General features: G+C 33.5%; 1 pseudogene; it reads right to left on the reverse strand.

Moving 5' to 3' along the window:
- The window catches only part of LOC113499328, a 56,614-nt pseudogene extending 35,684 nt beyond the window's left edge, over positions 1-20,930 (reverse strand).
- Positions 20,931-22,805: the final 1,875 nt, after the last annotated feature.

The raw sequence follows: 22,805 nt of genomic DNA on the forward strand, positions 1-22,805 counted from the left end.
TGTCTTTTTTGAAGTAGGTAGTTCCTTAGGCGCAACTAGGAGGTAATTAGACAACAATTATGGCGACACGTTTCTGTACTATCCAATATTTTTGATTTTGACTCTGTCATTCAAATATTCAATTCACATAGTTACACAGTAAGTACAGATTCTTGAAACAGATATTTACATTTACAATAATATTTTTCCAAGAGGGATGTTACCGCATTGACGTGGTAACCTATACAATTAATATGATTGATACACACAGCGAAAGGGAGAACAGATTTCCTAATACACACTTCGATCAAATAAAAAAGTTTACATGCTTAATCGACAGTCACACTACGGTTAATATTTTTTTTTAGTTACAACAAGGAAAAGAATACACGCAGAATTAGAACTACTGGTCCAAATTGAAAAAATCTTTTTGTGTTGAATAGACCATTCATCGAGGAAGGCTTTAGGTTATAAACCATCGCGCTGCGACTAATAGGAGCGGAGATACAATGGAAAATGTAAAAAAAAACAGGGCAGGTATAAATCATAATTTATTTATATCTACTACCCACGAGGACGAAGTCGCGGGCAACAGCTAGTTTATTTATAATTGAATTTTCCGATAGCGGGTATAGATTTCCCAGTACGGTAATCATGTAAAATAAAAACAAAATTGATGTGTAATTAAAGAAACGCCGGAGTATCTCTTCTTAAAATTTCTACGTATATAATCTTTTTAAAAGAAACATATATTACATAGTAAAGCAGTTGCTGGAATTTAGACCTGCAACTATGTGCATAATAATTCAATCGTATCCCGAGTTCACATAAATACTTAGACCTTTGTTTAGTTCTAGCTACCGCATTAGGTTAAGTAACCTGTAAGGGTAGATTAGTGTGATAATTAAATAAATAAATAAATATTTTTTTAAGGCAAAAACTCAATGACTCTGTGCATATGCCTCATGATTAATATATTTTTCAATGAACCAATATTCCTTAAACGCAATAATTTATTAACCTTTTACGCTGAACAAAAAACTTCATATGATTTATTCGTTACGAAAACAGTAAGCCGCCGTACAATGCCATTATTCGGTAAAACAATAACTTCTTTTAAAGAAAATAAAATGAAAGCTTTTCGCCCTTTTTAATTAAATATGATGCGTATTCCGATGTATTTAATTAAGTTGTGTATGCAGTTTATGCAATGTTTACAATAATCAAGGCTCTCTGAGTACTCTTTGGAATAATAACGAAACGAAAGAAATTCACAAGTTTATATTTTACAGGAGCTATATGAAAACTACGGACAAAAAATAATGTTACTGACATTAAGTAAGGAGGTCTTGTATTGAGAACTCTATTCTTAAATGATATTATGTGATTCGAATTATTTTTTGCCGTTCTCGTGTTAAGTCTTTCCGAACTTTTTGTAAGCAGTCCTTTGGTACGGACTAGTTAGCGTGAATGTATATATTTATTAAAATTAATAGATTAAAAAAAGTCTAAGTACCTACGTTTTTAAATGTCATCGGGTTTGAAGCTACCCTGAAAATTTCAGCCTGCTAGCTTATCGGAAAGTGCCTCAAACTTGAGTTACAAAAATCCAACCGGAACGACAAACAAACAAACAATTATACAAGCAAGCAAACAATAAAGTGAGTTTATAAAAACGTGGGAAGAACTAACTAAGTTTTCAAATAAATACATAATAAATAGTAATAGCTGTTCTGATACTGCATTCAGGTCGTGTGGCATTCCTTTGCACTAAATTATATAGAAATCTGACGACTTCCATCCTACACGCTCAAAGGATATAAGTAGCTGCCATACCGTAATATATTACTGAGATAAGTTCCATTACTAACACAGATTTTATAGAGAAATTGTTGAGGAAAAGAGTATTAGAGTAAAAGGACCAAAGTAAGTCCATAAGGACTGACTACGACTTACTTTTTGTTTTGTATATTGATCTAGTATTTTTTTTATGTACGTTAATGTAAGGTAAGTTTATTTATGTCTAAGTAGGAGAGGTAATTCTAAAGTTTCGCTCAACAATTCATTGACGTAATAGTGTTCTAAAATATGATTGACAATGAGATCGAAGCTGTAAAGAAAGCAAATTTTGAAAACTCGAAACAATTTCATTGATATTTCAAAATTTAGAATTCAATCAACAAATTAAATTATAAAAAAGACTTACTTTAAAGTGAACTTAAAGGAGAAAATATATTTCAAGCTCCTACGTGTTACAAAGAACTTATTTAATAAAGACAAATAAAGCGAAGCTGACTTACCTAGAATCGGTATTAGATGATATTACAATACCATCTCTTTCCCAAGCGAAGCGAGCTGGATGTGGTCCATTCAGCGTACACTGTAGACTGACCTGTATTAAAATATCAACTTTAAAACATAACTCTTAAAGTACATTTCTCTTTACCAGAATAAAATATAAAATTGAAATTAGGAAACAAAGAAGGTTACACAATACAATGTTGAATTCAAAATGCCACTTGAATTGTGAGACGTGGGTTTAAATTGTTTGAATTGTACGGACTTATTCTATTTTATGACTAGTTATGTTGTTACTATAGAAATTGTTCCTTTTTGAGATAATTATTCAGTAAGTTAGGTATATATTGTGGTCCTTTTAGTCGAATTAAGTGAGTTTTTAGCGGTTGTAGACTTAATTGAGGTCAATCAACTAGCAACTTAAGTTTGTTTTTAGAAGATTTTAATTTAGGGTATGATAGATAGTGATAAATGGCTTTCCAGGTTTGGACATCACCTAAACCCACGCATTCGCGTTTTCAGAAATGAAATCAAAGTTTATCTCATAGCATGACCATTACGGTCAAGACTATCAAATTTTTCGTCTTAAATGACGTCGCAGCTGGCGAAACAGTGTAATTTATTTATTACAGACAGAGGGTTTTTTTGAGGATCCAATTATTTAAGAAACTTATACAAAAACGACTGTTCTAACACAGTGTTGTTTGATTGTCTTATGTATTGTAAACAATGAAAGATAGCGTGCTGCTGGGGAGTTTGTTGCGCCCTTTCTTCTCTCGCGACAAAGGCATTTCTATTAGGAAGCGAAGGGTGAGCGAATCTAGGTGCTGTTCATTTAAATTTGACATTCAAAAAGTGCTACTTAGTAGCCTAATTTTCGTAAAAATAATTTTGATTTTATTTTACAACTGCAGCAGGTTTCTATGATTGGTTTGAACACCACGTGGCTAAACACCTAATTTCACCTAAAATTATTGATCTTTATGTTTTTTTTGTCCACATAATTAATAATTAAAAATTCTATCCGATTTATACTTACCAAAAAAAAATAGGCCTATTGTAATATTTCGAACACTATGGTCGTGTTATGAGATCTGCAAGCGACTAATGCTTTACGAATTCATAGAATACATAGACACGCGTCGTTTGAGACTTAAGCTAGTGGATATCGGAAATGGCCCAGAGCGTAACTTATTCATGAGATAGTTTGTATGAATTCTCTTATTTATACATGTTAGACCCCAGCTCCACTTAAAATGTCACTGCCTTACATGAAGAAGAAAGAGAAAATCAGTAATTCCAATCAGTGCAAAGTATCATCTGCCTTTTCTGTTGCCTATCATTTTTCTATGCCTATCATCTAAAGGGTGGGCGATTCGAAAGCTGTCTATATAAAATAATTTACATTCAAAAAGTGCTCCTTTGTAGTCTATCTTGAAATGAATTTTGATGTGATGTGATTTATCATTTTTTTTATGAAAGACTCAAAATCTTACAGTTTAAACTTGTACCCCAAAACCGCGTGCAACCTTTTCGAATCGCTGAAGAAATTCGACAACTTCAATATCCCAAAAGCGACTTCTTTGCAACACACACAAAGACTTTCCTACGTTGACTTCGTACTTTTCCTACGCTGCGATTACTGGCTAACATTCAGTGTATGTCCTGTCTAATGGCGTAATACATTTTCATTTACCAAATTACCACCTAAAATAAGAATTATGAAGGTACAATTTTCCTCATCTCTTCTCTCACAGGCGCCAACGATTGTAATTAAATCAACGGATGGGCCATAAAGAAAGACATACTAATTGTATCAGAGGGTCTACTGCCATCTTTTAAAGTAATAATATGGCAGTTTTTGAAGAGAGATAGCACGTTGCACGGTGTAGAGTGGCGTCTCTTTTACATATCTGAATGATTACTTCAAGACGAGATGGTAGGATGTCAAAAAGCAGATGGTATTCCATGTTTAAGAATTTTAGAACAGTCTTCTGTTCTATCGCCTAGTTAATTCCTCCGAAAATTGTTTGAAACCATTACAAGGTTTGATATAATATAAGGACTTGTGTATCATTAATTTAGCGAGCATTAAATAATTGTTCCTTCGAGCTACTAAGACAAACTACAACAAGATGATCGCTAAACCTTCACTAGTTGGAGATCCAAGAAGAAGAAGATTAACGTATTTTGTTTAATTGAGAGGTCAACAGTATACTGCGTCTGAAAGCTGCCCATTTAAAATAGGAATGGGCCGGCCACGTTTGTCGCTTGCCCGATAACTCCTGGGCCAAAGTCTGTACCCTCTGGGTCCCATCAAACATAAAACGGCGACGAGGACGGCCTCGAATGAGATGGCGCGACGAACTGGATGCGTACCAATAACAGTGGATGGCAAAAGCAATAGACCGGACAGAGTGGAAGAATCTAAGGGAGGCCTTTGCCCTGCAGTGGGAAAGTAATGGCTGAAAAAAAAGAGAGGTCACGACGTGATTTTAAGAAGACAATAATTTCTATACAATAGATCTTGTTGATATAGCATGATGACAGTCACCTAAAGAGACTTCTTGTTTTTATTGTACCTATCAGATAGGATGATATATTAATATTTAATTAGAAGTTGGGTAAGTTGCGAAAGGGAAATACTAAAATTACTTTTGTATGAAAAAAAAGCTTTTTTGTCGTAGCTTAAAGACAATTTGCGGTAAACTCTTATTAAATAATTTAGAGAAAGAAGAGAAAACGTAAAAGCCTGTGTTTCAGAAAAAAATCTGAACAAAAAAAAATAGTATATATAGCAAAAAGTATAGTAGTAACGAGAAAACTTCATTAAACCCGTAACTCAACAATTTTAAATCAAGAACACTATTTGAAAAAACCAATCTCTATTCCCTTGTTATTAATCCGCACACAAACCCGTCACCTAAACTCATCTCAAAGCAACAACATTTCACAATACAGCTGTTTGTTGTAAATCTAACCTGAATCTCGAAACTCGCCATATTTAACGTGGGAGGAAGATATAGTGGTGCTATTATTTTAATGTCTTAGTTCTAAGACCTAACGGGAAATTTAATCTCTTGATGCCTCGGATAAATTGTTAGAGCTATTAAAATACAGGTATTTATAAACGTCCAAACTCTGAGCTTAATAACTGGTAAATGTGAGTGATAATGTCAAGATTATAGTTAATGGAATTGTATGAACAATAGCAGCGCTTTGCCTGCCTTTGCTTATAATAGTTGAAAATAATTTCGTTGGAATATTTTAGCCTAAAAATTAGATAGATGATAGACCTGCGCGTGATTTATACTATAGATGTATGTTTAAAAGGATAACTAAGTGAGTGACTTATCACCGCAGAGGTTAAACTACTCAGATTAGGACCATGAAATTGGCATTCAGGTCCGTTTTATACTGCAAGTGAGTATAGAGAGAGAGAGAGAGAGAGAGAGAGAGAATCAACAAGACGCGTCGTTCGTCCGGGAGCAAGATCGTTCGACGATATAGTAAGGGCCTTGGGTCGAATCCTGGATGAGGCTGGCACAGGAACTTAGAAATTGTCATGAGAAAAGGGAGGCCTATCAGTGGAAGGGCAAAGGCTGTTAGTCAATGATGAATAAAAATTTGAAGTTTTAAAAGAATAATTCAGTTTTCCCATACTTACGTCGACGCCGGGCATAACAGTTGTTTCGCTGAAGTGTTGTGATATGATCATTTGTAAGCTCCTTTTGTATAGAAAGTGGACGCCATATGTATCTGCAACAATTTATACAAATAAATACTTCTATTGGTAGAGTGGTTTTTATTTTGATTATTTGTTAAAGCAGCAGTATTATATCATAATATATGTGTTTTTTTAACTATATAATCTAGCTATCACGGTTCATGAGCTACAACCAGTAACATAGGGTTTGGGGTAACATTTTCTGAACAGAAAAAACCCCACAAATAAAATAATATAAATACATAGGGTTTGGTTTAAAAACCTTAAAAAATGTGGACTAAGCTTTACAGCGTTATTTCATGTGGGCAGAGCCGAGAGACAGCTAGTTTCTAATAAAATAAAACAAAAAACATTAGTTTTCATCTAACAGCAAAAAAGACATCATTATTTTCTCTCCAGCAACAAATAGTACATAGCAAATTACCCCCATATATTCCGAACTCACCATTATGAGAAAACTTCCACAATACACTACGTTCGTCTGCCCCAAGTGTATAATCTTTGACGTAATTCGATCTGCAACAGAAAAAATATGTCGGTACAATACCAATTATTTTTAATGAACAGTACCTGTATTATGAAATCATAAAGCAGTACTGTCATCGCTGATAAAGCGAGATGGCGCTCTACAATTTGTATTGTATTGTCTCGCTTCGATCATAAAAGAGTTTTATGTCAAGAGTTTCATAGTAAGAGCGCTGAAATCCAAATCTTTGCTTAATGAATACGAAATTTCGTAAAATACAAGGATCTGTTTGTTTGTGTAGGTTTATTATGATAGAATGTTACAAACATGCTTTTTTAACATAATTATGTGTTCTTTTTTATAGTAGGTACACGCCTACGCAACATTGTACTTGTATAAGTCTAATTACCTATATTCACTAGTAATGCAAGCGCCTTTGAATGTATCTTATGACAAGTTTTTCTACGCGATTCTCTGAAGCATTATATTCATGAACCGAAAAAACACTTAATAATTACCTTAACACATGAGTAAAAAATAGTACCAGATAAACTTTTGATGGTTACATCACAAACAAACTCATAGACAAACAGACAATAATTATAAAAATCATATTTAACGACATTCACACAAGTTTAATCTTTTTGTCTCAGGGCTTCATTGAAGTCACATGCACAAAGACATCCAGACTTAGGACGAGCATTCGTAGATGACACAAAATCTTTCCTACGTGGGTTTTAGCATGAAGACTTCAACCACTCGGCTATCTGTGCAGTCAATTGTTATCTCCCATTGTTAATCCCCCTGTCACAGGTTCATAGAAACCCAATCCTTTTCTATAATAATGATGAAGCCTAGACCTCCAAACATCAAAAACCTGTCCTAATTTCCTCTACTAATCAAGAAATTTCCAGTTGAACAACCCTTACCTTCTAACGTATATCAAACATGTTTCCAAAACACTACCCTGGACTCAAGAAAATAAATCTTCAAAGATAATTTTGACACCACAATGGAAACAAGCCAAGTAAGGTTACTTAACATCTATACAGATCTCCGATAAGACCCGGATCTACTTTGAAGATTACCAAATAACTTGTTGGAAACCCAGTGAATTGAAAAAGCTTCACTCCGGTACACTTCGTTTGAAGACAGTCTTTGAAGACCAGAATATCCCATGGTCATGGTTTGACCGAGATTAGTAAACTATTTTATATTTATGGCCAATTAGGGTAGAAGTGGCTAATTAGTGGTTTTCAAGGTTACGTATCATGAAAAGAAAACCGGAATCCGCATAGGATCACTTTGTCTGGCCATCTATCGGCTGCCCGATCAGGACTATTTCTCAAGAATCCGTAGTGAGGAAGTTAAACATTTAATAAATAAATTTCAATTTTATTTTTATACCTTTACTTATATACTGAATTACCGGTGAGCGTAGCCAGGTGAAGAAATTTTAAAAGGAGATACTCAATTAAAAATTACATCAGGTGTTACGTGATGTTTACACGTGAAAACTAAAAATATGAACCCAAAAGCCTAAAAGAGCATTGTCGAGCATTGTCGCAAAAAATAATCGATCACTTTCCTCTTAGAAATCGAAAAATATGAATCAAAATCCAGAACAAGCAAAAAATGGAGAGCATTTTTCAAAAGCACTTTCCCGTAAAAGCTGAAATTTAAAAATGACTGCATTCAGGTCTGAGAAGGTTACTCTAAAAACCTTTCATATTGAGGCTAACGAAAGGCTCTGGAATATTCTCGACGCGGGATTAGCACCGAGAAATGTACTATTTTCATTACCCGCTTCTAACTAAAAGCAACGCTGGAATTTGATTTAAGAGGTGCTAAATTGAAAGGTCTTACTGAAGGCTGATAGGGACCCTTTTCGAATTATATCCCTTTTAAATTACAGACTTCAAAGGCTTATACATCTTGACAAAATAAATGTCTAGTACTAAAATAAGGTTGTATTGAAATGTAAGAGATGAAAAGTTGAACATTGACACAGTTTAGCAAATAAACATTTTTTTATAAAATGAATAATATTGAAATTTTCAACTACTAAGACATTTCGTAATATTACTACAGGACAAGTATTACCGTTGATCAAAAACCATGGACCAATATCTAGTCTTATGACTGTTAGACTGACAAGTCAAAAGTCTCAGGTTCAAATCCCAGTTCGGGAGAATATTAGGTTTTTAGTGCCAATAATAATTCTAACTAAATACTCTATACTAGGAAACCAGCATAACTGAGATTTTTTCAAGGAAGTGTTAAGCCACACCAGGCTTACGGGCCGTTTTAAATTTCCTATACCGCGTTGTATATCAACCATAAAAAAATAAAGAAGTCAAAATCCCTCGACTTTTATAAACGTAACCATTTGTTCAAATGTCACCAATCCACTCTCACACTCAGACGCTTTTATATAGAATCCTATTGTTCACAACAAAGTCGAACGTAATGACGAGTTTGAATTTATCTGTGTTACTTCACACTGGTATCTAGATCTCTAAAACGTATTACTTTCAAGCGTCTGTCGCGGCAACAACTAAGTGTGAACATAAGTTTTATCTCGTGAATGTTGCGAGTGCGTCTTTGTTTTATTGTTGTTGTAAAACTCTGCTAGGTTTCTTGTTGCCCCTACCCTTTGTTTTAGGGGCGAAAATAAATTTAAAATGTTTCATTTATGGAAGGCCTTGCGTTCAATGACTGAGAAAGAGGTTCAGTTTGATTTAAAAAAACAAATGTTAATTTTAATTATTCACTTTGTTAAAAAACATTTTGTATTCATAGAAATGACCAACCGTTTTTACCAAAAAAACCCTCTAAACTCTCTTTTAATATATAAAACAAATATTTTATTTCATTGTTTCATCAATATAGATTTACAAAAATTTAAATGGAAATAAAACGTCGATTTCATTCTATTCAGCCTTCCTTTCGCAAAACACGCAACCAGCTAAAAATTCAACATCGAAAATCAAAACACCCTTTACAAATTATTCTCACAAAAACCATAACATTACAAAACGAACAAATGGTAACACCACTTAGAACGATAAATCATACGACACAACATCGCTTCCATTCATTCATTCCCGATACATTGAACATTTCCCGACGTTTTGAAGTCACTTTGTTATTCACGTTCGAGTGACTTCGTGAACGAGTGAGTTTTTGGTAGGGGTGAGTTTGGATCTCGTGGTAGGGGGCCGCGCTGATGTTTAGAGTGCTCCCACTCACCTACCACTTGTTATAATGTTCGTATAGCATTATATAGGAATCTTTATTGCTTGTCTGACGTGTGAATTTACAGCGGAAAGATTTTGTTTATGTGCTTCATGTATGTAACCCTAGAATTATTTTGTGGGTAAGTGATTGTTTTGTTAACAGATTCAAATCAAAGTAAATATTATAGTTGTGTCTAGACACATGATGTAACAACGTTACCACGTTACATCACATTTTACACAAAGATACAGTGACTTCTAGATAAAATATATTATGTTTTCGAATAAGCTTTTAGTTATTTAGTTATAACGAATGGATTTCTGTCATATTTTTTTACAAAAACAAATTATCCATAATTAACAACATTATATTAATCAAAACGTTAAATCTTAAACGGGTCCTTCGCGCCGAACCATTCAATCGAAAATGTCTCGAAGGACCAAATTCAAAATTCCACCATATTTGTATCGAAAAGTTGTTTCTTACCGCCCATTAGACCGGGTCCTTTCATCTTCAGGAAATTGAAGGGCATCCGTAGCTCCCAGTTCCTCTGAAACAAGGAAATTGAATGAGTTACGAATGATTTCGGGATGCAAAAGATTTGTAAAAGACGTACGATTTGATCCGTAAGTGGTTATTTCAGTTTATTTCCGATTATGCAATTGACGTATGTTGAGGACTTGTTTCAATTGGAATTTGTAGAAAGGAAACTGTCTATAATGTGTTGTTAATATCATCCAGTACGTTATGTGATGTTTTATTTTTTCTATTAAATGAAAGACGACTACACCATTAAGGACTTTATTTCCTCGGGGGGTTTCACAGACATACCAAAGGCACCCAGAGTCAGACCAAGCATTTTATTATAATTTCTTGTACGATAAACAATTGTCTTAATCGATATTTGGTCAGTTAAGTGTAGCATTGCGGTTTTATGTATGGATGTAAAAATACGACTTTTAGAAGGTCATATATGTGATGTTTTTAATTTTATAATTCGCTGCTGACAAATATTTAATGAAAACATCGTGCGGATACATAGATTTTAGAAAGTTGAATCTGTAAATGCCAATCCGCAGTAAGTGAAAGGGAAGGTCTGTATCCAGTAGTGTCAGATATATAGGCTAGGTATGTTATTATTATTTTAAAGTAAAAACGTTTGTAAATTATTATATGACTATAACTTTCACTGAAACTGGCAAAAAATCAGTGTCACGCACAGATCCTGTCTGTTGCTTAAGGCTATGAGAGTTGACAATGCAAAAAACGTTCAAAATTATGGAAAAAATATTTTTAACGACCAGGTTTAGTTTAGTAGTTTACAAAAAAAAAAATGTTTGTGATTTATTTTATTTGATATCTAATGTTTTCTGGAAATCTATCCGACGAACCAATTAGTATTTCTATTCAAACACCCATTGGTTCACGAGTCTAATTTATTATTACACCCTATTACAATTACTATCACTTTTCGGCACCTTTCCATCCATAAAACGATGAAGTTTCGAACAATGAAGTTACACGTTCAAAAATACTCTTCTATATAAACTTGGTAACATGAATAGTTACGTCTCAAAGGCGCTCGTTAAAACTTAGACAATCAAGTCTGGTGTGACGTGGAGTGGCATCTGTCCTTACAACTAACTACCTAGGGTTAATAGTGGTTAAACTTTGTATAATAACACTTTGGAGTTCCATTTTAGTTGGTTGGTACCAAGAACGAGGAAGAGGATATATTGTTAAGGATATTTTTTCTGGTTTTCGTCATGTGTCTATCATTTCCTAAGCTAATTTAGTTGCTATGCTTTTCCGCACAACGACTAAGTCCTGGCAATGTTGCTGGTGTTTCAAGTTTAGTCAGTAAGAGTCTGACACATTCATTCCTCCCTTGAGGAGATGGGTTTAACTCGCAGATAATGTAGTTTTGTTTTGGTGTGAGATTTCATAACGAAAAAAGACTCATTTGCATGTATAACATTAGTTACAATTTCTGCACCACTCCGCCAAGATAGCAAAAATATTGGATTTCATAAATTAGATACCGACAAGAGGACACATAAATTACTTTTCTTTACTTTTGAGGAACAGAACCCTCAAAATCAAACAAGACATTCATTCAAATTTACACTACTACGTTGCTCTTTTGGAATGCCAAATTACAATGACCGCACAAGGATTCACTAACCCGACCAAACTAACACTCTCTTGATAAATACATTACCTAATCGACAAATTTATCATTAAGAAGTATTTATACTTTTGTCTCACCGAACAAGCAATACCTAGTAATAATGTAAAGAGCGTTTGAAGTCAAAGTGAAGAGTAATTATAACTTGGTCAATTAACTTGGCAACGTCGCATGTCATCTGAACTTGCAGATTTGTTTGAAGCAGTTTAAAACTAGAATATGAACTGGGTTACCGTTTACTAAGCCGCATGTTAGATGTCTAAATGAATTTTGTGCAGAATTGTGGAACCAGAAATCATCTCTCAAACATTCTCTATTCACTTAATATTATTCGATCAAAAAGTTCACTAAGCAACATTAGAATCTTTAGTCAAAAATTTTATTTAACTTCAAAAACATACATACAACCGAATTAAAATAAAAAACTACGGTGACAAAATTTTATTGGACCAAATGTCAGCTATTTCACTTTAAATGAAAAAATAATCTAAAAAACGGTCGATCCAATTTGAAGTTCTGAGATAGCAAACAAAAAATCACAAAATATAGACGAATTGAAAATATCCATTTTGAAGTCGTTTGATAAATACCCATCTGCTACCAATTACAGCTGAGCCCGTGTCATTAAAAACTTATTTAAGTTGTAGTAACTAAAACTCTTCACTTCGAATTTCTAGATTTGTTTCGTACTGCTTTTCTGTGAGTATTTTAACGAGATTTGTAGAAAACAACTTGATGTTTGTCCATTAGTGAAAGCTATTTCAAATAGAGACAGAAATAATGTTGCGTTTCTTTTATAAATTTGTACGAAACTACGGCTATGAATTTCAACGCATTTTTTATTGTTTTCAATTAGTTTTTCATTGTTATTTCTAATTCCGTAGTTTTTCCCGCGTTTTATAGGTACACTCATTTTCTTGTTTGTTTGTTTGTCGTTGCGGTTGGATTTTTGAAACTCAATTTTGAGGCACTTCCCGATAAGCTGGCAGGTTGAAATTTTCAGAGTAGCTTCAAACCCGATGACAACGCAGTTTCCAACTATAAAAACGGCTGGACCGACTTTCATAAAATTTAAAAATATCGGTTTTTGGATTTTTTTAAGTCTATTAATTATTAGATCAGAATCCAAAACTGATTCTTGTGATTTTTACTTTTATCTGTTTTTTCCGGTACAAAGACTTTTTTAAAACACATCTTATATTAACCTCATTGCATCATCATTTGTATCATATTTCAGATTTATAGCAAAAAATCTTTTGAATGATACATAGACTAACGCAGCCTTAATAATGAGACCGATGTAAAATCTACATAATCTCGATATCGGAAAAGGAACGGAAATTAGAACTCTGTCTAAGACAGAGTAAATACCTGTCATTTAGGATCTTTTGATCTAAACTTTACCTTATTGGAAAATAATTAACTATGTTTGATCGAAAACCGGGAACGCTTATAAGGCTTGCGGTACGTAACCAGAATATTAATAAAACTAGAAGTGGTGTATTAGTCTGCTCCCAGTCTTAAATACCTTCTTCAAAATTTGTTGCATGTACTTCGCTGTAACGGCTTCGTAACGGCTGTGATACTCCTGTTTTTTAGAAACTTTTACTTAGTTTCCCATTTCCCGTTGTCTGTCAGTCTGTCAATCTGTAGTCAAACCTTGTAAGTTGCAATGACACTTTCCGGTTTCCGATTGAGCTGGAATTTTGACAGCATTATGTATATTGCGTGTCTGATGAGAGCTGATCTGATGCTGGCGCTGGAAGGTGGCCATTGGAGTTCCGCTAGTTTTTAATCGCTTGTTACTTAATGTTTGTATCTCTTGCATATTTTAATATTATATATTTGTGGTTTTGCAAAACAAAGACTTCTATCTATGTAGGTACTACTTCCAATTAATTTTGATTGTAGGTTCGAAGACAATCAATCGCCTCCCTGGGAGACAACGAGTTTAAGTGTTTTGGTGGTATTTCTGTTGAATTGTAGATCCTGACTAACTGGAGATGCAATGACGGTTATGTGTGGCGGATTTGTCCCACTGAAAAAAGAAGCGATACGATATTTTGTTCCATAGCCTGACAAATTTTGTAGAAAAGAGGAAGGCCCTATTCTACAAATTTCGATTTAATTCCACCTCAAACTGCCCTTGCGTCATGCGTCAATTCACATTACCACTTTTTCTTTATTATGATGACTAGAGGTTTTAAATCACATTACATTGATACAACTATCAATATGAACTGCTTGCACCAATAGAGAGAGGTTCAGGTCACCACGACAATGACTATTGTGTGTAACCAACTGCGGGTTTCAACCGATCTGATGGTCGTATAGAACAATTGTAGTTTTGAGTCTGTTTCATTATGTTTCATAAAAGCCATATTTATTTTTATTAAGCTCTTTAATGTATTAAATAATGTCTTAAAATTGTACTCGAATAAAATAAATAACCTCAAATTTCACAAACGGCGCACTCCATGTAATTTATTTACACTACAATACAGTAACACGATAATTGACGGCATTTTGATGACGTCTCCCATGACGTCACGCGCACCCGCTACATATGAGCTCAGTTATGACGTCATCGCGTCATCTATCATGAACAGTCGCGCAGAAAAGCCGTTCGTAAATTTAATAACACCTATTGTAAATTTTGGGTGAAATGTTTTTTGGTGATGGATGTACTTTACTTAACCAGATTAATGTTCGTAGGTTGGTGTTAAAAGTCAAATGATATATATACGTACAAATTTATAATGTTTCGTAGGCGTATATAGAGTAGGTCGGTTTTCCGACATCGAAGGAGGCCGTGTTTGTATCTAAACCGCTTTACAAAAATGGATCTTTCCATCATTCACCGCCCAACAAAGCAATCCTACTTACATCATAGTTTTATAGGTTAAGATGGACAGTAACGGTCGCCTGCCCACAAAATAGTCAAGTTAACCTTTTTGGTTCAGGTTCAAGATTAGTATAGTCTTGGTTGTAGGTTCAAGCCCAGGTGCCGTTAAGAGTGCTATGTATATAAATTTCAAGTTAATTTATTTAAAGTATTATTAAAACATGTATTTTAGTTACTCCCGCACTAAGTAATTACACCTTGGTTTCGCAGTGATTTTATAAACATTCAAGTCTGCATTTCAACATGCACTGAGATACCCAGACTTAGTACGATAACACAAAGACTTGTCTTAAGCGGGGATCGAACCCGCGACATGACAAGCACTGTGGTGATTTATTTTAAAATTACAAAAAAATACATTTAAAATCTTCTCAACAAGACCTTTCATTTGATATGCCACACGATGCAGTTTTAAGATTTTTTTTTAAATTTTCCCCTTCCCCGAAAAATGACCCCCCATATACAGATTTCATCTGCTCACGTCACACCTCTGTGTTTGGGTCACAGGAATTGATATGTGTACCAAATTTCAACTTAATCGGTCTAATAGATTGGGAGATAATTGACTGTAAGCGACGGACGGCCAGACACACGAGTGATCCTATAAGGGTTCCGTTTTTGTATTCAGACGTACGGAACCCTAAAAACTAACAAATAACAGTCAAATAATTAAAATACGAATCATCCTTACGAAAGTTGTTATAAAATCTAATATTATTCTAAAAAGCATGTGTTAGCAACTGCACTTGTTTGCATGAATCGATTACGTGGATATCGGATCGCCGTGGAATCGATCAATCATGTTCATGTGACGCTGTCTCCTTAGTCGTCTTATTTCAGATAAAGTACCATTAGCAGAGTCATTTAGATTCTTTGTTGCTTTGTGATCATCTATAATGTCGGATTTGTTTTCGTTTTAGGTATGCTAGCGATTTTGTTCGCGGGGAAAAGTAACTTCAGGCAGATTATTTTGGATATCTCCATAATAGGTACCTATATTATTTTTACGTAGTTTTCCGAATGAGCGTTACTTGGTTATTGATATTAAAAAAGAACTTAATGTTCAATGAAACTTGCCACTAGATAAAAAAACTGTGATTGAATGCAAACAACCGACTTGTTAAAGGCCAAACTTGATAAAAAAAATGTGGGACTAAATAACGATTATTTAGCTATTTCATGTTAAATAAAAAACGACAGACTCGGTTCACCCAGTCCTAAGTTTAGAGGCAAAGAAAATGAAAAGACGGATAAACAAAATACATTAATTGAGAACCTCCTCCTATTCGAAGTCGCTTGAAAATCGCTTCAATGTCTAAATGAAGAAAAAAATTCATAAAATTTATCCCCATTCCTGAAATAAAAAATTTCATGAATGATCAAACAAACCCCGAACTACTCGTTTTAACGTTAAGATAAAAGAATAATTACGATGAAAGTAATTGATGTTTGCTATCGATATTAAAGTAAATATTGTTTTAATTGATCGGCATTCGGGTATCAATTAATAAGGCTTTATTTTGTCAGATATGTAATTACTGAAACTTTGACCCGGTTCGGTTCAAAAGTAAATTATTTCCAGTTATTTATACTGGGTAATGTACTTTGAAATACGAGGATGTTAAACCAAAGACGTGAGTTGCAGTGGAAATGTATGTTTTGAAGGTAAATATTTTTTCTTTGAGTCGCTTTGCTGAGTTTCAAGGAAATTTCTCAATTTCCCCTTTTTCTACTTACTTCGTTACCGAGTGTGGAATATGTTCCTAAGAGGATGTATGCATATAGTTGCAATCAAATGAAAAACATTCTGTTTTTCATTTTTGGTGAGAGTTGACATTAATGTATGGAGTTGACACTTCGGAGTCACGTGACTTATAAACGAAATGCAATTTTCATACATTTAAGAAGTTTTTATTAACGCTGAGGATTGTATCAATTTTTTTTTTTAATAAATTACTCCCGCATTAGGTAATTTAATCCATGTGTCGCGGGTTGTTTCACTAACATACAAATCACATGCACAAATACACCCAGACTCAAATCACACAAATGCTTGTGCTACGCGGGGATCAAATCCGCGATACGATGAGCACAGTGGGTTTAGCGTGGTAACCTCAACCACTCAGCTATCCGTGCAGTCAACATTACGTTTTAGCTAGCATGACCCAGCATTTAAGGTGCTTTCCTAAATACGGATTAAATCATTATGACAATGACGGTAACCCATCACAAAGCATGGCTTAACATGTGACCGACAGAACCGCGTGATTGTTACTTAGCTACAAGTAGAGGAGACGTTGAAAATTAAGCTCTAAACAAACCACATTTAAAGTTCTAATTCAATATCAAATGAAAAGTAAATCTTAACGTAACTTAGTACCTTTGTAAACTAAACCAGCCTACTTAAAAAGCCTTTGTATCCAAACTTATGGTAGAGACTTAGGTCTCAAAGGCATCTATGAATGCCGTTATCTAGGTTACATCTCTTCATAGAAAAGCGCTCTTAAAAGCACTACTTTTAAAAGCCTCGACGTTTGAGCCCGAATAAGAAACTCTTGAAATATTAAGGTTGGATTGCGTGATTTTTTGATATATGATGTTAAATTATAAATAGCTCTTAGCGATAAAATAAACCAGTCCATTACGACTCGGAGTCACAAGGCTGGTTCTGTGCAAATAGTGAAAGAATGGTTACTCATCAAATTTATGATCGTATCAATCGTTTTTAACCTTTTTTGTATATATTTATAGTGCAAATAAATATACGTAACTTGTGAAAATTTCAACTGTCTAGCTATAACGGTTCGTCAGATAAAGACTGGTAACAGACGGACCGACGGACAGCGGAGTAGCAGTAGAGTTCCGTTTTTACCCTTTGTTGTGTGTTTTCATGCATAATAGATATTTTTGCATCACTTTTGTTAAAACTCGTAATTTTGTACATCAAATTAATTGTTGAAAATGTAAGTAAGTAAAATGTATCATTTATTTGATTAATCAATTTCGTTTGATATTGTTTTGTTTATTACGAAATAAAGCTATAACAAATAGATATTACGCAAACAAATACTTCAATGTAAATATGAAACGAATGTGTAGGTTTAACATTGTTTTTGTTGTTAGGTATACACACTGCTGGATAAAGGCTTCCCGAAATTCTTTCAATGATCCTCCATCCTAGGCCACATGAAACCTGAACACGTGGTAAGCGATAAGACAGCCCTTCTTTGGCCGACCACATATTCGCACATTTATTACAACCAGGTAAAGTATTAATATCAAAATCCGTGACTAATAGAGAACATTTCAAAATTGGTTCACCCGTTTAGGAGCTACGAACACCTACACATAGACACATAACGTTCAATCTTATATCACCTCTCTTTTTGCGGCAAGGGGTTTAAATTTACTATCAAATTTAAAATGTTCGAAATTCTGTAATAGTATTACTTACATTGACCAACCAAAAAGTTTTTATAGTTACAAGTTTTAACAGACAGGTTATCAGTTTCAAAACAACAAAAAAATAATACTGAGCGCCTTCTGCATTAAGGCATATTCTATTAAAGCATAATAATATGCCTTCTGTCTAGTGAATTATAAATGAAGTCAGCCTTATACCTCATTATAAAAAAATCTATTTATCAATGCCATTCACATTTTAAATATTTAATTTCGTACCAATACATTTCACGTCTAAACAAATTGATATTCAACCTCCTTAAACGAAACCTTTTTAATTTGATATTCTTAAATCATATTCCGTCCGCGCCTCTCAATTTATCTCATTATTCCCTAATGCATAATTTCCATTGCTTCCTAAGACGTGACAACAAAGGGGAAACGAGAAGAATCTTAAGTAGTTCGGATTATGAAAAACAAAAGAATGAAAACACGGATTCTTGTTTAAATATCAATAATGTTCAACGGATAAACGTAAAGGGTTAAAAAGGTGAAGTTTGAGAGTTTTGATGGTATAGGAGGTAATCTAATGAACTATGGCTGGTTTAAAAAATAAAAATAAAACATATTAATAATATCGATCAAGATGAGCAGTCATATAAAAATCTGAAATCGATCATCATAAAGATTCAGTATGCATTTTCTTCATGTTAAAGCTATTCAATTGTTACCTCCGTTTAATAAAATATTAAAACTTTTTCGTTTTCAATAAAACCTCATAGTATAAAAAAGCACCATACGTTGCTAACGTAAACAAAATCCGTACCGAAAATTTCCATTTTCAAACAACAAAAAAATTAGAACGTAACCATAAAAAGAATCTTGAAACTCGTATTTTCAAACGTTCGAAAGAGGTTTAAACGAAAAAAAAACTTATCTATGCCCATCAAAAAACGCGAAATAATAACTATAAATGTTTAGTGTTATTGTCCGCAATTCTGGCTGGGATTGTAGCTTTGGTATTCGCGGCTCGGGGGACCGATTCGGCTAAACATCGGCTAAATGTCTGCGGGGCTATAAAATCTTTTGCTGGATTTAAACGTATGAAGAAAGGGTTTTATTTCCCGGTATTCGTCGTTTTGTTTTATCTTTCTTTCTTCTTAATGTGACTTTTTGAGTTGGAGGTTGACAGTCAGCTGTTTTTGTAATAATACTAAGAGTTTATATTGTATTTTGAGTGTCTTTTGTTTTGCTGTTTGCATGTTTTGACTATTATTCCACTCATTGTTATAAATTGCTTGTTTACAATTAATTTTAATTTAATTTAATTTAATAATCAAGCAAATATTGTACAATAATAACTAAAAAAGGAGTTTTCAATCAAGTTGTCCCTTGAGTTGAGTTGATATGAGCCTTAGTACTTATTCTAGATATTATTAAAGCTTATGTGACATAGATTTTGACATTTCCGCGATTTTTCTCGACTGTTGATCATAACGAAATCAATGTTTTAATAATATTGGTATTTTTTAGGTGTTGTGAATGCTCATGAAGGCAATACTTCTCATAATTTTAAATTACTAAAAAAATATGAAGCCATAGGCATTTAGTTAAAAAAAATAATTTAAAATATTGAATAGTCTTATTGAAATTAATTAATATTGTTTTTATTTAATTAAACATACGAGAAAAGGGACAGAAAAGAGAGAGCTATGTACTGGTTAATACCGAACTTAAAATAAGCCGGTACTTATTTTGAGTTCACTTAATTAATAACAGCTTTTAAAAGTACCACATTACAGTACCAAATAGTAAAATATCGCTCCATATTATTCCGGTTATATGATAATAGTAGTAAATTAATATTATAAAAAATAATTTAAATTGTCTCAAGGCTGCGTTTTAAAAAAATATATAAAAGCAACATACAATATGACCACAAGACTTTATTAATCCAGAAATGATTAAAACTCTTTCAGACGAAATGCTTTCACTTTCCGTTTAAATTTAATTATTTTACTAACAATGAAAGCATATTCATTAACCGCGCAACGTGACAAGTGTTAGAAAATTGCATTGTAAAATTCAACCTCACTTCACAAGCATTCAATTAATTGAATTCCGAAACCAGAAATAAACTTACCTATAAAAAAGAATAAAAGAACGATCTTCCAAAAATTCAAATCCATTTTGAACACTTCCAAAAAAAAAAACTAATTAAACTAAAACGAAAAATGCTACATTGTTACACAAATAAATAGTTCCACATTCGAAATCACATTTTGTTCACTTTATTTCCACTGTTCAAAAAGAGAGTCGTTTTAGATTTTTTGAAGTCGCGTATTTAAGTTCGCGGGTATTTGCGTGGTTCGGGACGCACGTCTGGTCCCGAGCGGAGTCTGTGACGGACTGCGGGCGTGAGGCGGGTGGCTGGGAGCCATCCCGGTTGTATAGGATGTTAGTTTGATGAAGTAACAGCTTTGATAGTTGGGATTTCGAGTGTGTAGGTATCGGAATAATTTTCGGAGGTTGGATGTGGTATTTGGTGCTTCGGTTTTAGGGTTGATAACAAAAATAATAGATATTTTATTGTTTTTATAAGAATGTTGCAATGTGAAGATTACTTACATACGAGTTCACTGTTAACCTTTTGATTCCAATGTACCTTTACGACTACTCTTGAAAAAAAAAAGCACAAGAATTTAAATATAAATTCGTGAGACAGTTTAAGAGTAAAATTATTTATTTACTCAAAGTTTACTCAAGCATATTTTATCATCTTGGATATTTAACCGATTCGTCTTAGTTTTGTTCTTACAGTCCGAAATTCTAACGTCAATACTGACATAAAATAAGACTTAATGGTAGAAGCGAGATGTCAATCTTCGCCATGAAGAGCTCTTGTTCCACAACAGCAAGATTCATAAAGAAATATTTTGTCTGTGAAAAAAATACATGTTTTTTCCAGTTGATGAGCCTTAGACCTGACACTTAGATTCCCGTTGTCATGCAGCCTTGTTTCTTATAGTTCTATTACTAAAGATTGTACATAATCTATACATATAATAAAATTGTAGAAAAGTGAAAACTGTACATTGAATATTTTAAAAAAAGAATAATTGCAGGGTGGTCTACGAACGATTCCGATGCCGAAAATATGATTTTTAGAATTTTTGTCTGTTTGTCTGTTTGTCTGTTTGTCTGTATGTATGTCCGGAAAGATCTCGGAAAGTACTAGATAGATTTGATTCAAATTTTCAGAGAATATCAACACGAGGTCCGGTCAACATACTTTTTACTTATTATCCCGCTTTTCGTTACAGGGGGTGAGCAGGAGCCTTTTATATCTATAAACAAATATCAAATTATCTCATAAACTACGGAATATATTTCGTTCAAATTTTGCATGAACCTTATCGTACACATGATACAACAAATATAAAAAAAATATAACGCTACTATGGAAGGGGCATGAGCAGTCAAGTTTTAAATTTTTGGACTCATCCGTAACATCGTGTAATACAATTATGAGGTGTATTTTCACCCCATTGAGTAGTAGGCAGCACGGTCATCAATTTACACAAAAAAACATCACGCTATTTATAATAAGACTTTTGGCAGAGCAATAATAGGATTTTTCGAAAATAAATCATTTTCACAAAATTAGTCATTTTATTCCGTTTTAAGTCTGATATAGGCCTACCACGACTATTTCACAAGTAAAATAAAATAAACATAAGCTAATAAGTTTTTTTATGCAATTGTTACCGTAATCGGTACATTCTTGAAAGAAAGCAACTTAAATTCTTTTTATTTTTATTGATGTACAAAAATTACTCAAGTTCAAATGTGGAATGCCGTAATATGATTTTGTATTTATTTACGATAGGAGTATATACCTATGTTTTTAGCTCGGTTTCAAGATCAAAACATTCGTAGTGATACTCAACCCAAAGTTGCATGTAGTTCACATTGACCTCATCTATAATTATGCATAACAATAACTTACTGAACGACACAGTTAATTATTACCTTGAATACCTTGGTTCATCTGTAACAACTAGACACAAAAATATAAACTTTTCTTTAAAAAAAGCCTTTTTAACAATGAAATAATGTTTTCTTAAATTTGCAACATTCCACAGGCCAAAAGTATTTCGGATAAAAAAGCCCAGAAAACTTGCATAACAACTGCATAATAGGTATGCAATGTGAAAGATCTATAAGACCAAAGCTATTTCAATGAATAAGAGCGTACGCTAGACGGTTTTTGATATTATGTATCTATTGATAGAACAATGTCTACTGATACATGAGATTTTTCAATATTTTAACGATTTGATCGGTCTACATCCGCCATTACAGACACCGCACACGTGGTCCTTCCAAAAATTCCTTTAACAATTTATTGTAATCTCTACTCATTTAAAATTTTCTTCTTTTGTAGCCTGGTAAAAACAGGGGAAGGAACGAGACTAAATGAGTTTCTGAGATCCCAAAGCTAAGCCGACGAGGATTAGGAACATATTTTTGGAAATTTCCCCAATAAGGCTGATAATAGCGTATAGCTAACGACACTTATATCCGTCATACAATGTTT

Source organism: Trichoplusia ni, chromosome 12 (assembly GCF_003590095.1).
Source record: "Trichoplusia ni isolate ovarian cell line Hi5 chromosome 12, tn1, whole genome shotgun sequence".
Taxonomy (NCBI): Eukaryota; Metazoa; Arthropoda; class Insecta; order Lepidoptera; family Noctuidae; genus Trichoplusia; species Trichoplusia ni.